Source organism: Lissotriton helveticus, chromosome 4_1 (assembly GCF_964261635.1).
Source record: "Lissotriton helveticus chromosome 4_1, aLisHel1.1, whole genome shotgun sequence".
Lineage (NCBI taxonomy): Eukaryota > Metazoa > Chordata > Amphibia > Caudata > Salamandridae > Lissotriton > Lissotriton helveticus.
The window spans coordinates 1056503382-1056525332 of record NC_136063.1 but is presented as its reverse complement, the minus strand read 5'-3'; the positions used below and the strand labels follow the sequence as shown (position 1 = coordinate 1056525332).

Sequence of the window (21951 nt, the reverse complement as noted above, 5' to 3'; positions counted from 1 at the left end):
CTTTTTTTTTATGTGTGTCCTGTGCTCAAGAATGCTGGTCATTGCAGTCCTCCAGTGACTGGCTGACGGGAAAGCAGGTAGGAGCAGATGAGGCCCAGGTGAGGAACGCAGCTACAAGATGACTAGAGCCGGCTCCTTTCTTTTATGCACGTCCTGTGCCCAAGAATGCTGGTCGTTGCAGACCTCCAGTGACTGGCTCACAGGAAAGCAGGTAAGAGCAGATGAGGCCCAGGTGAGGAACGCGGCTACACCACGCCGTGAGCCAGCGCCTTTCTATTCTGCCCGTCCTGTGCCCAAGAATGCTGGTTGCTGCAGTCCTCCAGTGACTGGCTGAAGGGAAAGCAGGTAAGAGCAGATGAGGCCCAGGTGGGGAGCGCGGCTACAACGCGCCGCGAGCCGGCGCCTTTCTTTTATGGGCGTCCTGTGCCCAAGAATGCTGGTAGTTGAAGTCCTCCAGTGACTGGCTGACGGGTAAGCAGGTAAGAGCAGATGAAGCCCAGGTGACCTATGCAGCTACACCGGCTATACTTAGGTTTGAATCACAGCCAAACAAACAGGGAAGCGCTTCAAGCAAATATCATATATTAGACAAAGTTTCAGAATGCCCCGTGTATGTAAAAAACGAAAAACTTCCACTTGAGTGAATATAATATAAACCATACTCTGCAAAAGAGCACTTATGTCTGACAAAGCGGGCCGAGTTGCATGGGGGCTTTGGGAGAGGAGAGGGTTGGAACATATATAATAATAACAGTGTAAATGATCCCCTTCTGGCAAAGAAACCTCTCCCCCTTATACATACATTGAAACGGATGGCCTCCAGCCCAGTGGGGCTTAGGCTCTCTTAGTGTACAAAAACCCTATGTCATGTGTGCTAGCCTTTCTTGTAGATTTTTATTTAGCAGATTATTAACAAAGACCCTGACTGAGCTGCTGAGTCTACATGTGAGAACACAAACTGTTTGCCACCAATATTCACTCTTGACTTTGTGGTAAGGCACACTCACGCCAAACTACCCTTTATCTGCAAGTCTGGTTAATCTCCATAAGGGCGTGTTTCATATAAAGCGTCCCTGTGTTTAACCCCTTCACCGCGTGGGTAATTCCCCCACGGCACGCGGGGGGGGTAGAACTGTGCTCAGGGGCTCGTCACAACCCCGCCCACTGATAAATTCTCCCGCACAATCACACGTGGGCGAGCTGTGGCAGTTATGACGAGCTGGGCTCGTCATGAGCACAGCTCCACTGTGTCTCATGACGAGCTGGGCTCGTCATGAGCATGGAAGGGGTTAGGTCTGGGAATAAAGAGGAGACAGGCTTCTCCAAGTATCACTTTCCCTCTCCTGGCTGCAACTTGCAGAACTTTACTGTGACATTTTTCATTAAGAAGAGTGACCAACAGAGTGCTGTTAGCTTCCACATTGTTTCTCATTTTTCCTTGGAGCAGTTTGATGGCATTGACCTGCTCTTAAGGGATTCTCTCATTGTCCAGTCCAAGCAGGCATCCCAGAGCTGTTTCATAACTCCTAGAACTCTTATCAGGAGTCCCCTCTGCAGGTTATCCAGATGTTCAGTTTTTATAATTCTGCAACACAAGTTTATCAAACATGTATTTTTGAAGGCTTGTGGATCTCCACAGAAGCAGTTGTCTCTTATTTTGACTTCTGTTTCTGTCCAGGGGACCTCCTTTATTACAACCTTCATGACATGTTCTATGACAACTGAAATGACATCATTGTTGACAACACTGAATCCAAAATAGACTAGTTGGCCTTGTTTTATCACAAAAATGGATAGACATAAAAATGGCTTTATCCCATACTCTGCTGCATATGGGGCCTCTCAACTTTCCTAAAATCACTGGTATCAACACCAGAATTTACTAGAAGTCTCATGATTTTAATGAAAGGATGCCACAGGTCAGCATCTCACTCTGGAAAGTGTTACAGATCCAGTCTTCTGTGCTAGTCACCGTCTTCCTTTTTTATGGGCAGATCAACATCTTGGCTACGGTCTGATATCAAAAGGCATGGTCAAGGATGTGATGGTCACAAACAATTACTATTATTACATTAAAAAACACCTCACCTCATGTCCTGTAAAGCTAGGTGAGTCGCTAAAACTTGTCATTCTAAAAATTAGGTTGTCTCTCTAAAAGGTTTGGAAGCACTGAGCTAGAGAGTTGTAGCTGTATTAATTACAAAGGAGTTTGTGGCGGAGGAGAGGCGACAATCAGAAGCTTTAGGTCAAAGTAAATTCTTCATGCAGGGTTTCAGCAATATAGAGGAGAATTGTTGACACTGTATGCAATCTGAGGATGCAAGGCTGTAGAAAGAAACAACATGTGCAAGTGATATTGTCCTTTACTAGGTACTTTTGATCGGCACTAGATTAAGGTGAACAGTCTGTTGACTACTCGGCAACCACTATACCACTGTTTTAGTGACGTCAGTTGATCAAGTCAGGAGTTTCAAATGTGTGCATATATTGGGAAATAAAAGACATTTAGGCAGCACAAGAAGGATGCAGTAACCTTGTCATCATAGCAATGTGAGAGAATATATGGGTTAAATAAGGCAAAAATCCAAAAGATGATTCTGCAAATGCTGGAGTAGATGTATTGTGCTGTTCACCATTAAAGTGTGTTACAACATATAAAGTGCAGAGGCATAGGGGATTCTTTTGGATGCCATCAGTTTAACATTGCACAAGATGTGGAATGGAGGAAAACAGAGACTCCAAAGACTGCAATCAGACTGAGTTTGAGGTCTCTTCTTTTTTGTTATTTTTTAGTTACCGCACTGGAGACTATACAAATTCCTCCATTGTCTCAATATCTTTAGTAAAGATATTTATGCCACAATTTCAGTTTATATCACACAGGAAGATGGGCCAACACGTTTTTCATGACTACTGATGTCACTTCATCAGAGCCAAATAACAAATAAATGAAATTATTGCAAAAGATATTTTTTCATACTGATCAATTATCCTGAAAGAGCAACCCCCAATAATCAAATATCTGTTCAATCTATTAAAAAATCATATGCGCGATGACTAGGTTTCACTGTATGATAATTTACATGTGTGTGCCCAAGGTTCATTTGCGGTATGTTAACCATATAAAGCTTCTCATTGTCAGTCCGCGTAAGTACTCAAGATCCACTGGAGAAAATTGTGAATTTTCTGTCTGTTTGTAATCTGTCAAAGGTCGTTGCGGAGGGCAAGGCACAAACATATATCTTTTTTATGTTCAAGCTGTCTGATTTATAGAGCCTTATTTCCCCTCATTTAGAGACTCCAAAGACAGTGGAAATCTATTGCCTTCATTACTTTGGGTGGAACGTAGAGATCAAGACACTGAAAAAAAATGAAATTCACAAATATTTGCTCATGTGCATTTTGACTGTCCCAGACGAATCTAGATTTGCTTGAGTAAAAACCTTTATTATAGTATATGACTGCTGGTGCAAGCCTTCTAATAAGATTCATAGCTACTTAGTGCTGGGAGGTATGATCATCCCTTAATGCTTGGAGAACTTCTCAAACCCAACCATGTGATGCTTCAAGAACTTCTGTCTTTGTCTAGGGCTATATTACTTCCCTTTGGAGAGGGGCTCCTCCGTAAAGGATTGCCTTTTGCCATTTTTCCCTGGGAAAACCCCCCGATCGAACCACCTCCAACCCCAAAGATCCTTGGAATACTTTCCCGCGATGGCCAGGGCTGATCGGCAGCTTTCGCTGATTGAGATTTTGTTTGGCTACAGCAGCTAGCGAGAAGCCTGGAAAGACTGCCGCCAGTGGAGCCAAAGCATCATGCCAAAACTCAGTTGAGCTTCTCAGGTACCTGAGAGGAGATGGGCTGGGATCATCCCTCCAGTTCTGTTCACGGCCATCACCTACCTTCCGGGCATGGCCATGGTTGCTCAGTTTCCCGCTACGACTTCCTCTTTTCTTCGCCTCATATGGGTGCTGCTTTTTCACCCAAGTCGCTTGCCCCAGTTACTAGCAGGGAGTGCTCGTCGTGATGCTGCCGCCTTGTGTTCCTGAGTGATTCCTGATGACCCGGGAGAGAGCGGTGAGTTCCTTGGCTTTCGTCCTCTCGCTTCCCGTGATTGAGATTGACTTCCTCCCCGATTGGTGTTTGAGATTTGATGGAATGGAATATCTTCCATTTTGTTCTGGAGGTCGCTGTGCCTGCTACGTGAGCCCCCAATCTTGGTGCGGGGAGCAGATTCTCAGCTCTGCGCTTGAGGCCTGTTTTTGCCATTGTTTCGCCGGCCTGAATCCAGCCTTTTGACGATCCCCCTTAACGAGATGATTTCTCCCTATCGATGATGATCCATCTGAGTCAGTCACTTCGCCCAACTCCTCTGGCCCTCTCTACAGCCAGGATGCTCCAGCACTGTGAGCGAGGCTAGCCCCGGGTGCCATGGATTCCATGTCCCTGACCGGTCTAACGGGTTTACTGACATTGACTTTGAAGGGACTCCTGATGTTTAACTGTTTTCATTGCCTGTATGCTTGACTTATCCGTTGTCCAGCTCCCGGCTCAATTCCCCTCCCTCACCAACTTATATGTTCTTCTCTGACTTCCTCTTGTGTTTTTCTTTGTTCCCTTGTAACCTGCAACTTATGTAACTGGATTTGTTTACTCAATTTCTATGTAAAGCGCTCTGATACCTCCGGGTCTAGCTAGCGCTATATAAGATTCTACAAATAAATAAATATGTTCTTATAACCAAAGTAATTTTGTTCTTGAGGTCTGCCTATTGTTCAGTAGATGTGTCAGTTAAAAAGTTAAAACTAAGAACCATTCTCATTCCTAAAGCACCTAAACATTCTCTACTCCCGAAGGAGTACCATCACATCTTTTGAAGGTCCTCCATCAATGGTGGGATGTGAGTTCTCTATCCACATTTGAGTACAAATGGAGCCAGTGACATCCTACACCACCATAGGCTTCAAGCTGTATCTTTGTGCCCAAAGTGAAGAGCGCACTTGCCAGTCCTCTGTCTGTAAACTTGGATCGAGCCTTTTCTGGGCTTCCACTCCAATGCTAGAAAAATGCAAGGGTACTGGAAAAGTACCTTGAGAGATAGGCACACAGATAAATATGTAAAGGTACACAAAATACTTAGCTTGAAAGTGCAGCTGGAGCACACGTTAACTCAGAAGACTTAGTATGTTTCCAATTACAGTATAATTCCTGTCTGAGAGAGAGAGAGAGCAAGAGAGAGAGAGAGAGAGAGAGAGAGGGAAAGAGAGAGAGAGATGGACAAAGATAGTGCAAGATAGACAAAGATAGCGAGAGAAAGAGAGAGAGAGAGATCTCCAGAACCTTATGTACTGAGAGGTATTGGGATAAACATATTTCAGTTTACAGCTGTGTTCCACCCTGATCAATTTGTACTGAGTGAGTAAATCAATGATAAAACAATGAAAAATCTTAACATTCATAGGGACTATAAAGCTCATAGTATCCTTTTCAGTCATACTGACTCTCAGTTAGACTAGCTTCAAAAGGTTGCTTAATTGAGGGTAGTCACTTAATTCTCAACATCAATGAGAATTGTGGTATTTTTGCTTGCATAAATGATTAACAAGGATGCTTTTTAGATGTTTACTAGCCATAGTATTTTAATGCAAGGTGACATTTGTGCACATACAGATGTTTGGGACGGAGGGGCTTCCTGTTTTCTTTAACCCCTTGCTCTTTCTTCAGTTTTTTACACAGTTAATCACAGAGGCTAATCAAGACTCTAGACCCCCATGTGTGTCTTCTTGGTTTAATTCTAAACTGGGGCTCCACCCTCAGAGCAAAAAAAAAATTGTAGTAGGTGAGGGTAAGCGAGCTTAGGTCTGAACAGACCACAAAGACATATGTATGCCAAGGTTCCAGTGTGTAGTAGTGTAGCAATGAAGACCTCAATAGAGAGGACAGGAGTTGAAATCCACCAAGGTGTAGATGATGCTCTTTGGAAAGCCTCACACTCTTTCCTCATACAACTATACCTAAATGTCAAATCAAATCAGGTGTTTGTTAAACGCGACTACTCACCCCTAAGGGTCTCTAGGCACTGGGGGAGTGAGGGGGGGGGGGGGTTCGCAGGTTCCAGTCCATCAAGGAGGGGGTCTGTCAAGAGCCAGGTTTTGAGGTTTCTTGCGAAGATGGGGAGCGATGTTATCTGTCTGAGGTGGAGCGGAAGGTTGTTCCAGGCACCGGCCATGCGGAAGGAGAAGGAGCGGCCTACCAATCTGGTCTTTCTGGTGCGGGGGACCACGGCGTAGGAAAGCTGGGCTGATCGTAGGATCCTTTGGGGTGCGTGGAATTTGAGTCGGCTGTTCAGGTATTCTGGTCCGGTGTCGTGGAGGGCCCCGCGAGTGTGGGTTAGCATCTTGAAGGTGACTCTAGCTTCGATGGGGAGCCAGTGGAGTGTGCGCAGGTGCTGGGAGATGTGGCAGTGGCTTGGCAGGTTGAGGACCAGTCCTGCGGCAGCGTTTTGGATGTTCTGTAGTTTGCGGATGAGGTTTTTGTTTATTCCGGCATAGAGTGCATTGCCGTAGTCGAGCCTGGTGGTGACCAGGGCGTGAGTGACGGTCTTTCTGTGTTCAAGGGGGATCCATTTGAAGGTCTTACGTAGGAGGCGGAGGGTGTGGAAGCAGGAGTACGAGACAGAGTTGATCTGGTGCTCCATTTTGACTTCTGAGTCCAGGATGATTTTCAGGTTGTGTGTGTGGTCCGTGGGGGTGGGTGGGCTTCCGAGGGCGGGGGGCCACCAGGTGTCGTTTCAGGCGTCTGGGTTTGGGCCCATGATGAGTACTTCCGTTTTGTTTGTGTTTAGTTATAGTCAGCTGTTTTTCATCCATTCGGCGACGGCTTCCATGCCTTCCCGAAAGTTGTGTCTGGCGGTGTTGGCTTTGTTGGATAGGGAGAGGATGAGTTGGGTGTCGTCTGCGTATGACACAATGTTAAGTCCGTAGGTTCTGACGATGGGGGCGAGCGGAGCCATGTAGACGTTGATGAGCATAGGGCTGAGGGAGGAACCCTGGGGGACTCCGCAGGTGGTAGGTTCAGGGTCTGAGAGGAAGGGTGGGAGTCTGACCCGCTGCGTTCTGCCAGAGAGGAAGTAGCGGATCCAGTCGAGGGCCTTGTCTTGGATCCCTGCGTCGTAGAGTCTGCGTATTAGGGTACAGTGAGAGACTGGCATAAACATTTCACATCCACAAAATACTGGCAGCCTTATATAAAGTATGGTGGATAGGATACTCTCTAACAAGCTCGATGTCCCATCTGTCATTTTACAAGTGCAGTACAGCCGATTGCACATGTAATACAGCATTCAAGATAACTGTAACATTTTGATTGAGTATCCTGTCTGCCAAACCCTAAACAAGGCCCTGAACTCCTTCTAATAATCACACCTAAAAACAAAATCACATTTGATGCTTTTCTGGTGGTTGAATTCTCCTCTCTGCTTAAGTCTCTACGATTCAGCCTCAATTCAATGCTCAGTCTTCCTCACATTGTTAAAATGTCTTCATTGTCAAAACATTTATCTGAACTCTTTTAAGAAGATGAAGCATCCCCTTTCACTCTCCAGCCTAAGAACAGAAATATTCACTTGTTGAAACCTGTCTAATTTTCAAAGGTGCATAATAATGGTATTTCTACACTATTGCAGCTGGATACAATACTCATTTGCAACAAAAGAAAATTCATCCATACAAGGTCTCTTCAGAGAGCACATCACTAGCTGTAACATATGACCCAAATCAATTTTAGGATCTTTTTTTGTACAAGAATGGCTAAAAATAAAAAGGGGCCTATCAAATTGATGTACAAGCCCCCCACCCCCCTTTCTCCCAGCCAATGCCGGTCCACTTTCCTAAGGAAGTGATACACTGTGAAAATACGAATTGCATAATATGACATGGTGTTAAATGAATACAGCAAAATGCATGATAAAAACCCCAATTGTAAGCACTGTGTAAACAGCTTGGATTAGGGAAAAAGCATTCTGCAATCCTGCCTCTATCTTGGGTTGCTTGCTTTAAACTTCCTCCAGCACTGGGCGGCATTTTCAAAGGGGCCCTATTCAGTTGAATGGGATGAACTGCTGTGATTTCATCCATGATGTTCTGGCCAACAAAGCTGCTCACGGAAATAAGCCTCCTTCTTTGAACAAGCTTCTAACCATTGCTGGCACTTGAAAGTCCAAAGAAGCAAAGACTGCCTTTACCTCTAATCTCCCAAATGTAAAAACTCCTAAGGCCAAAACCAGAGCTTCTCTGCTATTGTCTGAGGGAACCAGAGCCTGGGACTCAGCCCACACAACTGTACATCTAGAGGAACCTAGAAGCTCACCTTCTGAGTTGCCTTTGACATCTATCCTCATACTTGTACATTCCTGCCCTTCATTCACTCTTGGATCTGACTGCTGCTCATCTCCTCTCTTATATATAACTGTATGTTACTAATGTTTGTTTATATAATATATGTCGTTTAGTACCATTAGAAGAGCATATATGATAAATAAAGCAGTAAAATAAAAAAACAAGGTAAGTTCTAGACTTTAGAACACTAGATTTGAAAAAGTAGACTGAAATCTTCATTTGTGAACTTTCAGTTGCTAATGGATCCACATGCTTTCTTTGTCATGTTCTTTATAGTACACATTCAATAGTATACTGCATGCCAATACCAATTTCCTTTCACCCTCACTCTTGTTTTTTTTTTCTGGTACCCCATATGTGAGATTGGACCGTTGCTTTATAATTTCTTTTGTTCTCCAATTAGTTTAGTTTTCTAAAAATAAAATTATGTGTTCTTTTTCTTCATTATTATGATTAATATGATATTTATTACTGTTAGTAGTACTAGTAGTATCAGTAGTAATAGTAGTATACAAATGCTTCACTGTAATTTCTCAGTTTGGCGGGATAATTCGATCAGTGTATCCACCTCTAAGCCACAAACAATAAAACGTTAGCTGAGTTTGTTCTGTAACATTCAGTTGAGCTTAACAGTCTCCAAACCAGAATATCCAGGTACAGATATGCACAGGACTAAAATTGACTGGATATGATTGTGGCATTTACAGTTCTTGGTAATGGTAATTATGGTATAAAGTGTTGCACGAAAACCATTTATTATGATCAATTAAAGCACACGTTGCTGATGAAATTGCTTTTGTAGGCTCAGTCCTATCTGTAACCCAGGTGATGTATAAGCATAAAACACTACATTCAAATTTAGAAGATCACTTGATGTCCATGTGGCTTCCCTATCATCCTGGTCTCATACATTGAGTGGCTGCAGGACACCATATTGGCTTACGTTTTACTGCAATAGAAGAACATCCTTTTCTTTACAATATGTGGTTAATCCAGAAACAATATATTCAATAGTGCACTCCTGAAAAAATGGTAAGAGACCCCACTCTTCAACCAATCCTACCCTTAGGTATTTTGAAAATAGTAAACATTATCTTGTAGAATTCTGATAAGCAGATCGACGTCAGTTTTTGGGATATAGAAATCACCTTTGTGTATCAGAATGGTGTTGTTGATTAGTTGGGGTGGCCTGGAGTTGACCTCCCTTGGCTTGTTGCCAAGAATTCCGGTAAGAATGTCAGCCAATATTCTGGTTCATGTTTTAAGACACTGCTTGGTACTCTGTGAATGGCAGGGATATCCAAAAGTGTAATCTGTGTTTTACATTTACCTGGATTCAGCCTAGAAGTTTGGAGATGTATTATCAATTATTCTTTTTGGATCTATCCTTAGCTGAGATGCCATATTTAGAGATGTCCGCTGTCCCTGCACATATCTCCAGCATTTCCAGGAACCTCCGTCACAGCAGTTCCTGGAAGTGCTTTGTAAATTTGATGGATGGCTCTGTCAACATAACCAAGCAGTACATCAAATGTACAACTTTTTTCATTAAAAAAAATTAATAAATCCCAAAGCGGGATTTTCTTTTCTCAAAATAAAAAGAACAATGACTATAACAATGACTCCATGGGTCTGAGAAATGTACACAGAACCTATTGTGCTATAATCCTGTTGTGTCACAATCCTTCCACAGAGGCAAAAATAAGAATTTTACTAGGAAGGAATATGACCAGCATAGGATGAGTCTAAGTAACATTTGTTTCCTAATCCAAGTTAGCATAATAGAGCATAATCCAGGAGCAAGGTCAAAGTAGATGAATAAAAAGATACAACCACAATGTAGTTAACGCCTTGTGAACTTTGGGAGTTTGTTTTTTAAAAAGAAAACATTTTGATGAACTGCTCTCTGAAACATGGCTGTCACTCACCAAAAACGACAGTGCCTTCCGAGGAACCGCCTCGACGGCAGTTTGCCCGAAGACACAGAGATCTCCGCTGGCCGGCATACATCTCAAAATATGACAGGTGGTTGTCCAGCCAAGCTGCTCACCATAGTCTGAATCAGGCCCTAAATAGCTAGATTAGTAATTTTCTGTAAATTCAAAATATCCTGGAAGTATATTTTCGAGGAATCTATGAAAATCAAAGTTTCCCTGCAATATTATTAACTGTGAAGGTATACTCCACTGGATTCTCAACTTGGGAGTACTCATGGTGGAAATCCACCACTTTTTGGCAGGTGTATTCCATCCTCCAAACTCTAAATAAACCTAGTAGTTTTCTTTTTTCTAGTTTCCTCCATGATGAAGATGTATTTACGTTGCAGAAAGTCTCTACTAAACACCCAATGTAGCAGCTCCTTTCACAGTGTGAAAAACCACCTTCTTCGGCTCTTTGTATGTGTAACTTTCCGTGTTCGAAAACAAAGCGATTGTGAATGCCCACAAATGCATCAAATCTGTATTTTTCTTGTTATCGTGGAGAGAGGAGTTGGCCTAACTGCAGGGGTGGTCGACCTCTAATCTGGGGAACCGGGTTTGAGTCTCTGCAAAGACGCGCAACATCCTGTGATTCTGGGCAAATCCCTTAATCTTCCTGTGCCTAACAAAAATGAATGTGTCCTCATGGAACGCAACTGGTGCTCATGTAAAGCGATCTGATCCCCGATACCTTCGGGTCAAGTTCGCGCTATATAAAACTCCATAAAAAAAAAAATAACGGTTTCCATTTCCATTCATGCTACTCTTTCCCACCACATATTTTCCAGTATTTCTCTAACCATTCCAAGAAAAGTAAAGCAAAATATGCAACAGCAAAGATGGTCTGAGTGTCATCTTAAACCAACCCCAGTCATTTTAGGCAGCAAGCGAAATATACCCATTCTTTCAGCAAAGATAACTTTTAAGGGGTCTGTTTCAGGGCTGAGGCCATGAGGAAACCTGGTTGGGACCATGGCATCTGATATAAGTGACAACAAATCACAGCACAATTCCATACACATATGACTTGTGCTGCCGCTCTGCTTCGCAACTTGTTTGTTTGAGCTCTAGCTGAGCCTATCTCACATTATTGCTTCTCTTTAGTATTCTTACTGCAAGAAGATGGGATTTTTAAAAAAGATTTTTGAATATAAGGAAAGGATCCGATACTAAAGTTCCTCATCTTGTTTTATTTATATGGAACTTGATGGCAGCAGGGTATGTTAGAGTGTACAAAAATACATTATAATGAGCAGAGTCAAAGAAAAACATGCATCAAAACAATAAATATCAAAGAGACCAACTATAGATGTTCCTGGGGCAAGGGAATAGTAGAGGCAAAAGAGAGCGCCATTGACTGTAACAGATCAGAAGAATGCACTCACTGGTATGTTGCCAAAGTGAGATTAAAATAGGCACATTTTTGTACTTTCTGAGCAGGGCGGGACTGGAAACGCAAACCAACCCTGGCATTTGAGACGGACCAGCCACGGAGGCAGGGTTGGGGGTTTGGTCTTAGGGGGTGCACGTGGAAAACATTGTTGCTGCTTTTGTTACAGGGGGAAGATATTGCAGTTATGCTGCAAAACTGGCCCCCTGGTAACAAAATCATCCCCTAATGGGTCCAAAACCAGCCCCCACCCTGACGGCCCACTGGTTTTTCATGTAGATTGTTTAATTATGGTTTGTTGATATTGTTGCCTTAAGTCTATACACAAGATAGAAAGGACAAGACCTTATATTCAGGACTGGGCGCTGACTTGGAGGGGGCACCATTTTAAGTATGTGAGAGAGGGGCTATGGAGAAATGAGGGTCACTTTTGCCAGGTGGTAGTGAGGGAATTCAAGGAGGAGGTCATGCGGGGGGTCATCAATAAAGATTGTCGCACCAGACACCAACAGCTCTAAGCTGGCTGTGCTTATTTTGAGTATTCCACCATAATATTCCAGCCAAAATATGAACCTACAGATATATTTAGACAATAACATTGACTCCAAAAAAATGTTGCAACAGATTTATAATACTAAGTCTACTCATAACTCAATGTATTGCTATATACCTGCGGATAGCTATTCCTACCATAATGTTGTGGCATGCAACCAGTCGGAGGAAGTAGTCATTGGTTTGGGTTTTCAATTGAGGATAAGTTAGAAGCAGGTATTCTTCTTCTTTTTTTTTAACCACTCTTTATTGCAGACAGTTTTCTTAACATTTTTGTTCAACCCACCCCACCCCCCCCCACCCACCCCGATACAGGCAATTTAAAACGATATTAATATCCATATCAGCTTACATTGAATATACTAAACATAATGAGTAGCTATTACAAAAAAACAATATTACTGATATTTTCAACAAAGTAATTAAAGACATTACTGTTCTAGACATTCAATCCAATGCGCAAGTGGGTACCAAATTTCTAGTCCCTTCTTTTTCTTATTCATGCCCTTCCTACTATATATTGCTTTTTCCAGGCTATATGTCGATAGTAATCGTGCCCGCCATTGTTGAAAAGATGGAGGAACGGTGTCCAGCCAAGCCGAAGCCAGACAAATTCTAAGCACGGCCATTGAAACAAACAGAAGTCCCTTTCTGTTATCAGCACGAATCTCACTGTCTACCCCCAATATTATTTCTGATGTAGTGATCTCTATTTGTGTCTCAAATATTTCAGACAGAAAGGTAGAAATCTCACATCTAATGGTACAGAGTGCCCCACATGTTGCAAACATGTGTATTAAATCTGCTTCTGGCATCGCACATCTGGGGCATTATGTCCCTTTACCTGAACTCCATTTAGCTAGCCTGTAGGGGGTGTGATATAGAAGAAAAAAAGTTTTATAGAATTGGGCTTGCAGTTTAGAGGACATTAATAGCGACTGAGAAAATTGAAATGCTTTCTGAATAGAGATAACTGGGGTTCCAAGTTTATTCTGCCAATTGTGAGTGTGTTTATCCAGGTCGTCTGGAAAGCCAATGATTACATTTTTATATATTTCCCCAATTTTAACACTACTACACTGAACAACTGTTTCGATTAGCTCAATTTTCTGGAATACTACCCTACCACCCCCCTTTTTCATTATATAATCCCTAACCTGTAAGTATTTAAAAAAGTCCCCATGCTCTAAGCCAAATTTGTGTTTTAAAGATTCAAATGAAGTAAAGCCTGCTGGCTCATACAGAGAGCCGATTTGGACTATACCTAGTCTGATCCACCGAGTCATACAGGTATCCGAGAAGATCTCTGGGAGGTGTTTATTACTGATAAAGGTCGTATAGTACGAGAGCCTACCTAGCCCCAAATGTTTGCGAACATAGTTTCAGGCAGCGTAGATACCTTTAAGAGTTTTGAAGCGCACTTTCTTAAAATGACAATCATAAGTCAGTCGCCACAGATGTGCGCCCGAGAAGCAGGTATTCTTCATTATGTTTATAGACTTGTTCAATGCAGCTGAAATGTGGGTGCGTGTCATATAGATGTGCTACTTTCAAGCAGAAAGATAGGCTTCAGAAGGTTGAAGAAAGGAACGGAAGTGAAGGCACAGTATATTTAATCATCCGGAAGGACAAGAACCTTGTGACCATCTATGGCGTGTCCACATGGCGTTGCTGCAGGGCTTTCTGTATACATGCTGATCCTCTCCACAGAGTTGGATCAGTGCATAAAAGGCTACTCAGAAGTGCCAACCGATTAACAGCACCTCTAGTGCAAGTCAATCGGTGGGCATTCTTCTAGGAATCGTCTCCACGAGGCGATGCAATGCAACGTGTGATTAGCAGAGTCTGGTGGACCAGTGGGAAATCTCTGAGTAAAAAGAAATTGTGTAATCACATAATTGGTTTCTTAAAATGTGCCTGGGCAGAGGAACGGGTTCTTCCTGCACTGAATCCGAAGCACTCTAAACAACAATGAACTTAAATACGAGGCACAGTATTGAGACCCCTGACTTCCACTTACTCATTGTGTGACATGGTATTAACAGCAGAGAGCAAAGGAAAGTGTACTTTCTATTAATTTGCATTGAAGCTTAAAGTACATTTATTATAGTAATCTAACTACGAGGTCAGAACCTGGCATAATATAAAATATGCATGACACATCAGTCAAAACTAATCTGGTAAAAATGCTATGATGGCAACCGTTCTCCTAATGTTGCTGTTTTCTGTAGTATGCATGGCAGATACAGATGTGCTCTTTTTCAGTAATGGTGCCTTTTTGCAGTGATGTATGGTACCACAACTGTATGTTATACAATAAACACGCCTGGGCTTTTACAAGGCAGGAGTTAAGTTCCATCTGGTTATTATTCTTTAATGGCTCTCAGATAGCAAGTTTGTATCTTTCCTGAATCTGATTTGCATCTCTTTATGAGAGTCACAAGTGAATAAAATGAGCACCTCTGACAGGCATGGGTCAGCCTCTCAGCGGTCCAGGGAATCGTCTGTGCAGTCTGATTGGGCATAACGTGCTACTCAGTTGGAGCCTAGATCGAAACAGGTCTTTTATATACTCACAATTCCAATAAAGGTATCAAGAAAAAATGTACGAAAGATGTTAAAACGCTATCGCTATCTTTCAGACATCGAGTAATATCGAAATGGAGTTTGACACCAACTCTCACCTTGAAAAAAGGCCCAGTACTTGCACAGTAGTGGGGGCGAAATACGTATTGGCTGCACAGCATAGGAAATTGACTACATCAACTGAACTAGAATTTAGAAACTTTACTCCCTATTTTGTTGTGTTTATTTCTGTTTTCTGTCAGTAATTTATGAAGCTTGATTATAACATAGTACGGTATGCTTATTATTGTTACTACTTCCAACCCTTATAAACACTATTCAAATTATGGTGGGCAGAGGGAGCCTTCCCCACAGTTTGGAAACACATAAACCTATATTAATGTAATTTGGCCATGTGAAGTTCTGTTGGTTCCATGAGCTCCTCACTTTCTTATGATATATATGCTGTAAAACATACCACTTATGGGACTGAATACCTTCAACCAAATGATATGTACATTCCAGCTTCTGGGGCAAGGACCATTCTGCACATACAACTCATCCATCAGTACTGTGGTGGCTGGTGACTTCACATTTTGGACATTCAGGCTGCAGCAGGTAATGGCCATTGTCCATTTTCAAGATGAACTCCAAGCTGATCATATTTTGGGCAGTTGTGTTCACTTTTTATGGTATGACTTGACAGCGCAGCATCACTAGAGAAGGGTATTGTCCCCACCCACATGTCGGTTGCCAGGAGGGCATATTTTATTGGGCAGAAGTTGTGCGCTTCCACAAAAAGTGCTTGCCTTCCAGGCAGCTCTGATCATTTTGTTCATTTATTCCGCTGCCCGAGCTTGAACTTTCATGAGCACACGACATCGCAATGCTGTAAAAGACTAGATAAATGCAAAAAGAACAATTGATGGCCAGAATGCAGAAAAATGTCATACATTCACCCCAGTACAGAGATCTGGGCCTAAATCTGTCGTTTTCTTGCTCACCATGCCACTCCAGTTTGGACCCAGCCATATGCAAATCAGTCTTGACCCTGCAGCCAATGTGAACAGTCCTGCCTGAACTGACAGGCAGGTCCTCCTTGGACTGGAAACAAGCATCCTCGGACCAGTTTTTGACTTTCAGCCCTCATCGGCCAGGATAGCTTTACTCCAGTGGCATGGAGAGCACAGGACCCACGTCTGGGTATACCCGTTCCACTCGGGGGGACAAATGCAAAAAGGACAATTGATGGACAGAATGCAGAACAATGTCATACATTCACCCCAATACAGAGATCTGGGCCTAAATCCGTTGTTTCTTTCTCACCATGTCACTCCAGTTTGGACCCAGCCATATGCAAATCAGTCTTGACCCTGCACTCAATGGGAACAGTCCACCCCGAACGTTCTGTGACTGGGGGTGAGTGTCTGAAAAGTTTCAGCGCTCTGTCCATCATCTCCTTGTGTTTGGTTTGTTCATCCTAAATTGGCAGGGTATGCCCAGACGTGGGCCCCTTGCTCACTTTGCCACTGGATTTAAGGTAGCCTGGCTGATGAAGGGTGTTACCCATAAACCGGTCCCAGGGTGCTTGTTTCCGGTTCAGGGAACACCTGGCTTGGCAGTTTGGGCTGGACTGTTCCCATGAGGCACAGAGTCAAGACTGATTTGCATATAGCTGGGTCTGAACTTGGGTGGCGAAGTGAGCTAAAGAATGATGATGGAGTCAACCCAGATCTGTGACTGGGGGTGAGTGTCTGAAAAGTTTCAGCGCTCCGTCCATCATCTCCTTGTGTTTGCTTTGTAAAAGACTAGATAGTTCATGGTGTTTGTCTTTCTCTGGCAGCAGCACACATGGGACAAGGGCAACCCTCCTATTCCATCATTAACGTTTGACTTCAGAGTGCAGGTTTGTGTTTGAGATCAGTATGGGATACCCAGAGCTACACTAATCTACCTGGATTACCGAGGACTGGTTTTGCTCTTATTAGTAATCAAGCTATAACAGGCTGATGAACCCTAATAAGGGCAAAACCTGTCCTAGGTTACTTTTGTTCCCGTTCAGGGAGGGCCTGGCAGTTCAGGCTTGACTTTCCCCCTTGGAGCAGGTTTAAGACTGATTTGCATATAGGTGGATTCAAACTGAGGTGGCATGGGGAGAATCCTTGTTAGTCCCTCATAGTAGAAAAAATATTTTGCTCAGCCAACTGTAATTTTGAATTCCTTTCTAATTTAATGACTGTGTCTGATGGTTGCCTTGTGGAAAAGCTAACGCTCAAAAATGTAGGCCTGAGTTAGTTATGGTGACTCACTATAGGACTGATTGTTGCAGTGGGAAATGTTATGTCTGATGGCATACGTTTGCTCTGCTTATTATGAAACGCTATGATGGAGGCAGTTGGACTAGAATATTAATTTTTAAAGCATTTGTAAGCCAGTAAGCCTTTAACCGTTGGTTGTTATTACACTGTGTGACAGGCTAATTTCTCACAGATTACCATGGTAGGGAAAAGTTTTGGCGATGGCTGGTCACTGTGACAAAACCTGGGGATTTACTGTGATGATTCTTGTTAGGTCCGGTTGAGCGGGTGGTATGATGTCTTGCAAGCTGTATTTTTCTACATATTTGTAATTTTAAAACTGTGAGCATGATTTTTTGCCAGTTCATGTGCGCTTGAATAGGCCAGTGTTTGACGGAGTGTAAAGCCAATGGTAAATGAGAAAGTATTAATCTCTTCATTGGGAAAAGTCATGGCAGATTTCATAGCATGGATCTGTTTGGTATGAAATGTTATAACAAAGCCAGTACGGCTGAACTAATTATTTTGAAAAAGCATGTGTTAAAGATAGCATACTTTTAAGGATGGATTGTTTTTACACCATACTAAATTCTGTAGACAGGTATTTGTTACTTGGGATTTCAGAATAATGCGCTAGACAAGGGATTTTGTCTAGGCTATTAACTTGAATCAATTTTGGAGATAGTAGAAATGCACTGCAATGATCCTTGTTAGGCTTTGTTTGGAGAGATATTATTTTGTTTTGCCAACTGTAATTCTGTATACATTTATACTTTTATGACTGTATGACTGATGGCTGCGTTGTGGAAAGCTTATGCTCAGCACAGTAGTCCTGAGTTAGTTATGTTGACAAGCCAATGCTAACAGCAATAGGCTTATCTGGCGTGCATGGAAATGTTATGCCAGATGTCTTTTGTCTGACTTGTGTATTATCAACAGTTATAACAAAGGCTATAGACCTGGATCTTTTTTTGTGAAAAGCATACTGTAAATCCAATAGGCCTCTAACAATAGGTTGCTGTCACATTATGTTACAGTCTGTAGAAACGTATTTGGTTGCAAGTAAGCTCACTGACTGCTGTAGCAGCCAGGGCTTTGGTGTTGGTCACCCACTCCAACAACCCCAGGGACCAAACTTTCACTGTGCTGTTTCTTGTTAGACCCTATTGAGAGGGATGGTATTTATTTTGTTTTGAAAAAACCACACACTATTGCAGGGCTAGAGGGATGTTTAGAGACCAAGCCTAAGTATTATCCCCCACTGGAACAAACTAATAAACAACAAACTTAGGGGTCTAATTAGAAATCCAATAGTGATCCTATGCTTTTGTAGCCATGTCAGTTGTACATGGGGACAATAACAGTAAATCTAACAAACCATATCACAAAATGTGAAGCACCAGTAAGCGTCAGTCACCCCTAGTTAAGGATTCCCATCAAAAGTCTTGTATGAATCAATATTCTCATTTGGTAATCCTTATCGGGTATTGTGTCTCTTGATCATTGAGGCCAGCATACCCAGATAGCCAGTTCGGGGTAGCGACCCACAATCACTCGGTACTACCACATGATGTTGATACGATGGGAAGTGCAGTGCAAAAACGAATAAGTGGTGATTAAAAAAGGATAGGGAACTTAACAAAAACCAGTTTTAATAGACGTTAGCCCCTTCCCCTTTAAAAACAAGAACAGTATAACATCGTCATCGCAGTCCACACAAATAGCTGCGAGGAGACCAACATGTTTCAGCCACAACGGGATGATTCCCCAGGCTTTCGTCAGGGTCTCTATTCTATAAATATGCTACTGCTTATAAGTGAATAAGGTGTGAAAAACTATACAAAAAAACACACAAGTGAAAACCAGTAAAGGATATAATGTTCCTTCAACTGTGTCAACTCCTCTCTTCGGCACCTGGTTGACTTAGTACCAGGGTGTCCGGGGAGTGGACCTCACCTCTTCCTGGACCTGGCTCAGGATATGTGAGACCCCGCTCTGTCCGTCGTTGTCTCAGGGTGTGCAGGACTGCGATGACGATGTTATACTGTTCTTGTTTTTAAAGGGGAAGGGGCTAACGTCTATTAAAACTGGTTTTTGTTAAGTTCCCTATCCTTTTTTAATCACCACTTATTCGTTTTTGCACTGCACTTCCCATCGTATCAACATCATGTGGTAGTACCGAGTGATTGTGGGTCGCTACCCCGAACTGGCTATCTGGGTATGCTGGTCTCAATGATCAAGAGACACAATACCCGATAAGGATTACCAAATGAGAATATTGATTCATACAAGACTTTTGATGGGAATCCTTAACTAGGGGTGACTGACGCTTACTGGTGCTTCACATTTTGTGATATGGTTTGTTAGATTTACTGTTATTGTCCCCATGTACAACTGACATGGCTACAAAAGCATTTATTTTGTTTTGCCAATTGTCATGTTGTATATATTTGTAATTTTACAACACTATGCATGATGGTTGCCAATATGTGCACACTTCAGTAGGCGTGTGTTATATACAATGCCAATCAAATTCAAATTCAAAAACTTTATTCGATCATTGATTAATGATCATAAAAGTACATACATACATAAATGATAAAACATGAGGATATAGCAAATTTTAAGTTAATCACATATCAAAAAGGGTCCTTTTCCTCAAACAAATCGATTTTAAAATAAATACAGCAGTAAAAAAACAGATGTCCTGTGAATCAAGTCCAAACAAAAGCCCCATGGCCGATACAATAGTGGATACATTATATTTTTTAAAAAGCGGTTTCAGATATATTTTTCGGAGGTGAAGATAAAGAGGGCATAACAATAAAAAGTGCTCCGTACTTTGTTTTGTGGTCCCATCACACGGACAGGGGGCAGTAGTATAGGTCTTCATTACAGGATAAGCGACAAGCAAATGAACAATCCCCATCCGTAATCTTGTCAATACATATTGGTGGGATCGGATAGTGACCAATTTAAGATATCCTGAAAGCCCCATTTCTTCCTTAGTGTATCTGTCGTAAAAAACATGTGTAGAGAACTGGGCAATAGCTGCGTTACGCTTCCCCATGCTAACCCTCAAAAATTCATGTTTAAGCTCACTCTTCGGTATATCTAGAACACAAAAAGGGTTATCACGCACAGTAAAATTAAAAACATCACTAAATGTTCGAATAATATAGTTAAGCCAAGGGATGCGGGAACATTTGTCCATATGAAGACAGTCTAAAATAATTTTTCTTGTGAAACCAGTCTGTTCCTTAATCCATATAGATCTCCATACTAACAGGGGTCTTAATCTGATCAAGTCAGATAGATGTTCTAGACCAACCTCCTGATGGATCAGCTTTGTTGAGGCAGAAGATGGTAAACACAGGAGTTTTTTGACAAATTTGTTTTCCTCAACCTGGAGCATGTTGTTATTACAATGGCCCCACACTCCTGAGCCATATAGGGCCAGAGCAACACATTTATGGCGGTATAAGTACAACATGTCTGGTATCCGTCTTGAGCCTAACTTGGATGCGAACTTAAATATGCCAAAAGAACACTTGGCCATTTTGGCTCTTACATTAATCATTTCAGGTGTCCACATCCCCCCTCTGTTAAAGGTGATACCTAAATAACAAAATTTATCCACCACTTTTATAGTTTGGTCCATAACTGTAAAGGGCCTTAAGTTTTTAATTTTCTTCCCACAGGGCATTATAAAAGTTTTTGAATTATTAATTTTTAATTTTCTCCCATTAATAAAATCTGCAAATTTATTCATAAGTTTTTGCAACCCAAGAGGTGTTTGTGAGAGCAGAACCGCGTCATCCGCGTAAAGCAATATTGGGATGGAAAGGCCGTCAGCAGTCGGTGCATCTGCACTGATGATCCGTAGTTCCGACTCAATTGCGTTTATAAAAAGGGAGAAAAGAAGAGGTGCAAGGACACATCCCTGCCTAATTCCAGAACCTACTTTGATACTGGGTGTACACTCCCCCGATTGCCCGTAGCGTATCTTAGCCGTCAGATTCCTATAAAGTTGGGCCAAAAAATAGATAATATCCTTTGGAGCACCCATGTCCAACAAGGTTGACCACAGAAGACCATGATCAACCAGGTCGAAGGCACTGGTCAGGTCGGCAAAACAAAGAAACAACGAGCCTTGTTTAGCCCTTGTATATTTGCATATAATAAGATCTAAATTAATGCATTGTTCTATGGTGCCTAACCCCTTGCGGAATCCATACTGAGAATCCGCAAGGATCCCTTTATCTTCTACCCATTCCTCCAGACGACTCAGTAATACCCTACTCATAATTTTTAGGGAAGCAGTGAGGAGAGAAATCGGGCGGTAGTTTTTTGCCTCACCCCTCTCCCCTTTTTTATACACCGGGATAATGATTGATTCCCCCCAGATCTGTGGGGCCGCAATCATTGCAGCTGCATTAAAAACCTTTGTTAACAATGGACTCCAGATAGAAACCTCTGCTTTATAAAGGTCAACCGGTACCCCATCAGGGCCCGGCGCCTTTCCCCCCTTACTGGCCCGGATGGCGGCATCCACCTCAGAGACTGTAATATTAAGAGGTAGGGGGATAAAAGCCACGGTCTCCCTATCACCCTCTACAACTAGTCCTTCAGGGTTAAAAATGCTAGTAAAATGAGCCACCCATTGTTCCTCAGACACCTGAGCAGACATTACCGGGGCTTCTTCATTATGGAGGAAGGGACTATTGACAGTGGACCAGAAAAGCTTGGCATCCTTAAGATCCACTGCCTT

At 42.4% G+C, this 21951-nt stretch overlaps 1 protein-coding gene across 6 annotated transcripts in view; it reads left to right on the top strand.

Moving 5' to 3' along the window:
• The window catches only part of CTNND2 (catenin delta 2), a 3216642-nt gene that overhangs the window by 2898566 nt on the left and 296125 nt on the right, over nucleotides 1-21951 (top strand). The window lies entirely within an intron of this gene.